Source organism: Carlito syrichta, unplaced genomic scaffold (assembly GCF_000164805.1).
Source record: "Carlito syrichta isolate Samal-C Ts95f unplaced genomic scaffold, Tarsius_syrichta-2.0.1 Scaffold315057, whole genome shotgun sequence".
In the NCBI taxonomy this organism is placed as follows: domain Eukaryota; kingdom Metazoa; phylum Chordata; class Mammalia; order Primates; family Tarsiidae; genus Carlito; species Carlito syrichta.
The window spans coordinates 158059-163389 of record NW_007259153.1 but is presented as its reverse complement, the minus strand read 5'-3'; the positions used below and the strand labels follow the sequence as shown (position 1 = coordinate 163389).

The window sequence follows — 5331 nt, the reverse complement described above, 5'->3', positions numbered from 1 at the left end:
GGAAGAGGCAGGAATTTACGGCCTTTGTTGTCTTTGGGAGGCAGAGCCATCTTGGGGATGCCCTCCTGACTGTGGCCTGCACCTTTCGACGAGTGCACAGCAGAAAGTCTAGAGATGCTGGAAGCCAGGAGGGCTTTGTCCATACGGGCTTTTGTGCCTGGAATCATCCATCCCCGTCTTCTCCTCCCTGGCCTGCTCCTGTTTGCTCTGCAGGAATCAGCTCAGAGCTTATGTCTTCGAAACCCTCCCTTTCTAGTCCTTACTCCCGGTCTGCAAGAATTGCTTTACTGTCTTATCCAAATCAGGGAACATGCTGCGTGGAATTAGGATGATTAACTTATCTTTCTGACAGACTGAGTGCCTCCAGGGCAGAGAACAGAGAATATAGATGACATCTTTTGTCTTAACTCTCAGGGTCTGCCAACCTAAAATATGTTGCATACAGGAGTGAGCCAGTTAGCACAGTGAAACCCGAGGGACGCCGAAGACGTTGCCCCCTTGACGGTTTTACATAGGGCAGGCCCTCTATTGAAAGAATGCTGCGGGTGACTCTGTTTAACAGGGGGGCGCTTGGACCCAAGCGATTTTCGGGTGTGACCCTTACCTCCCGCCTCATTTGTGTTGACCACTCTCCTAGAAAGGGCGTACCTGTTCAGAGAGGAAAATAGATTTCAAAGACAAACATCTCTGGGGAAAATAAGGAGAGAGAACTTGAGGTCAGATATTCTGACAAGTGGATATGAAATATTTGAGTGCTGATGTGATACTTAATCTTGTAACACGTGAGGGATGGTGTCCCGGTAAGAAGAAACTTAGAAGATCTCTGTTTTTCTAGTTGGTTGAATCCAGGTGTGGGTGCACAGTGAAATGGTTTGTTTTTCCTACTCGGATCAAGAGGTCTCCCCACCTGGAGCTGTTCCCTTCCTAGCTTGCCCTGCCCAGTTAGAGACAGGTTTTGCCATGATCTGTATTTCGGTGAACTCTAAAGATAAGTACATTCAAAAGATTGCTACATTGTTGATAATTTGCATTTATTTATGTATAGAGATGAGGTCTCCCAGGCTGGAGGGCAGTGGCTATTTACAGGCACCATCAGGGTGACTGCAGCATTGAGCTCCTGGGCTCAAGCAATCCTTTCACCTCAGCCTTCCAAATAGCTAGGATTGCAGGCGTACCCTACCGTTTCCAGCTAGTTAAATAATTTTTTTTGGTAGAGATCGGGTCTCACTATGTTGTCCACACTGGTCTTAAACTCTCGGGCTCAAGCAATCCTCCTGCCTCGGTCTCCCAGAGTGCTGGGATTAGAGAATTTATATTTAAAATATTCCAGAACAACTTAAAGCAGCCATCAAGTAGGGATTATATAATTTGGTCCTAATGAGAATCCTTGATGGCTCATACAGCACCAGCCTAAGACAATAGTGCCATCAATTATTATACTTTGAAACCTCACAGTGTTAGTTATAGTAATCCTTATTTCATTTCTTACAACTCACATTTTTCTTTTCTTTTTTTTTTTTTTTTTTTTGAGTTGGAGTCTCAGGCTGGAGTGCAGTGGCATGCTCACAGCCAATGCAGCCTCAACCTGCTGGACTCAGGTGATCCTTCCATCTCAGCCTTCCAAGCAGCCGGATTTACAGGCACACGCCACCACACTCAGCTAGTTTTTGATTTATTGTAGAGATGAGGTCTTGCCAAGTTGCGCAGGCTGGTCTCGAACCCGTAGGCTCAGGCAATCCTCTCACTTCGGCCTCCCAGAATGCTGGGATTATAGGCCTGAGCCACTGCGCCCGGCCACCTCACATTTTTCAAGAAGGATTTCAAGTAGTTGATTGCTATTCTTAGTTAAGGGGAAAGGTAAAACTCAGTGTTTCTCATCTACTTTTTCTAAATCCTTTATTTTCTCCTTGTACTTGTTTTATTTCTGATCAAACTTTTCTTTTAATATTAGTCTCTGAACTTTTTGAAGGCAAAAGCAGAGCAACCGAGAGTCTGTAGAGAGAAAAAACTTCTCCCCTGTGTGTGAGACATCAGCAGATTTAGAATGTATTTCTGAATCCTAGTCACCTGGACATCTAAGTTCTTATCCTGAGAATGGAGCCCCTACAAAAAAATCGGATATCTAGAACAGCCCTTTAAAGTTAAACATCGAAGGACTTCATATCCCCTATTGAATTTTTATTTGCCGTTGTCTAGTCGAGTAGGAAAGGTTAGCACCCACCTGAGCTGCGCAAGGAGAGCAGGAAGGAGCTCTGCTGAGGGAAGTCTCATGAACCTTCACTTCTAGAGTTGTCTGCACTGGCAGAGGTGAATGAGTTAGCAGAACTTCTTGTGTACCCTTCTGTTCTTTTCTTCCTCCGATGGATTTGACCAAGTCGGCTTGGGGCAGCGGCAAGTCTCCTGGCTGAAGTTGGTTGCCCCAGTCCCTGGGTGCCCTCACCATTACAGAATGGCTTTTTGTCTTGTGACCTTCAAGCTGAGTTGCTTGTTGAAGGAGCCATCTGTAGTGGCTGCATGTTACCTCTGGGGAGTCTGGAAGGCACTTTCACTCACTGTCCTGGCCAATTAGGGCCACACATTTGTGCATGTGATCCTAGACACATTTGGAATAAATCCCACCGAAGGCATTTGGCCGCATGGTTTATCATCGGTGTTACCTGGGCAAGAGGAAGTTTAACAAAGTTTAAATTTTGCCTAAGGGGTGTTTAAGGCTCAGGACTCTACTTGAGAGGCAGTAGCAGTTAGGATCCTGGACTTGGAACCAGACTGCTTGCACCTGATTCCTCCCTTTACTGCTTATTCACTGTGTGTCCTTGGACAAATAGCTTCAATCCTTGGGTATCGGTCTCCTTGTCTGTAAAATAGTGCTTACCGCCATGTGCCATGGATATTTAAATGTTAGCTGAGGCTATTAGTATTAGTATTATTAAAGCCCGGAGGTGGAAATGATCAATTCGAAAGGTTCTGTTTTCCTTTTTTGAAAAATAAGGCACAGTACAAAGAAATGTCATTGACAAAGGATGCAAAAATGACCAACTCTTGTCCCCTGAAGCGAAAAAGTTATTGTTGTTTAGAAAGCACTGGAAACACTCTTAGCATGACTTTGCTAAGGTTATAAAGTGCCTGAAATGATGATTTAATGTTCAGAAAATGCTATTTTTCCCCTCATACTAAGGTTTTTATTGGGTGTGAGAGATGCATTGGAGTTAAATTATTAACCTGGAAAGTAGGGTTAGTAGATGGCAATCTTCTGATAAATCTTTGGATTTGGATTTTTCATGACAGATGCACACTCATTTTGATGTCATGGCCATCCTGCTCGGATCTTGCTCTTGTCTCAGAGCCACCACTGCAATTTGGCAAGCAGCTTTGTGTCATAGAAGGGAAAATTCTTCCGAGTCCTTACTGATTATAAGACAGGAACGGTTCCTAGTACCGCTAGCCATGAATTAAGACCATAGCTTGTATGTTGTCATTGGCTTTTCCAATTTCTAGTTTGTATTTATCAGGAATCTGAGATTTTGTGCTCTAGGAGAATATTCCCCTCATCTTTCCCTTGGAAGATATGTGTGGGGGAGAAGGGGAGCCCTAAGGTTTTTGTTTGTTGTCATGTTGTTTTGTGCTTTAGGGAGTTAAAAAAAAAAAAGAAGAAGAGGAAGTGATTCTCTGGGGAGGTCCAGGGCAGTGGTCTAGAGAAGATCAGGAAACTCTGAAGACCCAGAAAGTACACAGAAGCAAAGGGCAAGCTGGGAAAAATGTTAACCTTTGAGTTAAAATCTCTTGGGTACAGGAGTGCGGCCATGGCGAGTTTTGGAGAGGGAGCCTCTTTCTGGAGAAACCAAGCCTCCTGGTGGGTCCTGTTGATACATCGGAGCAGGCAGCCCTCAAGATTCGAGATTCAGGAAAGCACACACAAATGTTTCCAAAGATTGGGCCCTGCGGGGCATACTGCAGTGGCATGCTGCACTTGCTCTGTGACAATTTTCTTTCTTTTTTTTTTTTGAGTTGGAGTCTCACTCGGTCGCCCAGACTGGAGCGCAGTGGCAGCTCCCGGCCACCGCAGCCTGGACCTGCCAGGCTCGGGCGATCCTTCCGACGAGCCGGAATTACAGGCACGCGCTGCCACGCCCCGCTGATTTTTTGATTTATTGTAGAGATGAGGTCTCGCCAAGTTGCCTGGGCGGTCTCGAACTCTTAATGCTTTGCCCAGGTCTGCACAAAGGAAGGGCTCGCTCCCTCTTGGCTACCCTCCATCACCAGCTCATCACACGGCCATCTGCCTGTGAAGATGCGGAAGGCCCCTTGCAGACTGTGGTGCACCTCACAACTTCTTCCTTTTTTTTTTTTTGAGTTGGAGTCTCACTCCAACGCCCAGGCTGGAGGGCAGTGGCATGCTGCCGGCCACCGCAGCCTCGACCTGCTGGGCTCTGGCGATCCTTCCGCCTCAGCCTTCCAAGTAGCTGGAACTACAGGCACGGGTAACCGTGCCCAGCTCATCTTTTGACTGATTGTAGAGATGAGGCCTTGCCAAGTGGCCCAGGCTGATCTCCAACCCGCGGGCTCGGGCAATCCTCTCACCTTGGCTTCCCAAAGTGCTGGGATGACAGGCGTGAGCCACCACGCCGGGCCCTAACAGCTTTCTTGCGGCAGATGTTTCCTGAGTGCCTGGTGCTTGATGGGAGGCAGCAGGACATCTGCACGCAGGTGGCTTCTCACAGTGCCCCAGCAGGCCGTCTGATTTCATCACTTCACAGATGGGGCTTTGCCTCGGCTGTTGGACCCAGGCAGGCCAGGCCCTGCTCCGCGGAGCTTTGGTTCCAGCAGCAAAAAAGCCAGGGGGTGAGATGGCTTTGCGGGGAGACTGAGGCCGGGAGGTCCCGGGGCTGGGGCGGGCGCAGGGTCGGGGGGAGCGAGGCGGGATATGGGCCCTGGGATCCGCGGCGAGGAGCATCGCCTTCTGAGGCGCCTTCTGAGGCTTGGGCCGAGCACTGCAGCCCGGAGTCCCCGCGGGGCGCAGGCCCGCGCCCGGAAGGACGGACAGGGCGAGCCAGGCGAGGAGGGGAACGGGCACCCGCAAACGTCGTCGGAGGGGGCGGCCGAGTCCTGCGCGCAGAAAGCGCCTCGTGGGTCTGAAATGAGCGAGAGCAGTTAATAAAGTCCAACTGCTAGCAAAACAACAGTACGTACCAGCTTACTCCCTTCTGCTTAAAACTCTCATCTTAGTCGCCTGCCCGCCCTAAGAGGCACCCTCCGCGCCTGCGTGTCCGTGCTGTGACGTCCCCAGGACCACGACCCCCAGCTTTGCCCCCTTGGGGCGGGTCGCGCGGACCG

General features: G+C 49.1%; 1 long non-coding RNA gene across 1 annotated transcript in view; it reads right to left on the bottom strand.

Annotated features, from left to right (window-relative positions):
- Window positions 1–4003, bottom strand: part of LOC103274848 — a 5480-nt gene extending 1477 nt beyond the window's left edge. The window contains exons 1-2 of the long non-coding RNA XR_505277.2: window positions 2222–4003; window positions 605–648 (exon numbers count right to left, since the gene is read on the bottom strand). This is a non-coding gene — a long non-coding RNA (uncharacterized LOC103274848). The remainder of the gene's footprint in view (window positions 1–604; window positions 649–2221) is intronic.
- Window positions 4004–5331: the final 1328 nt, after the last annotated feature.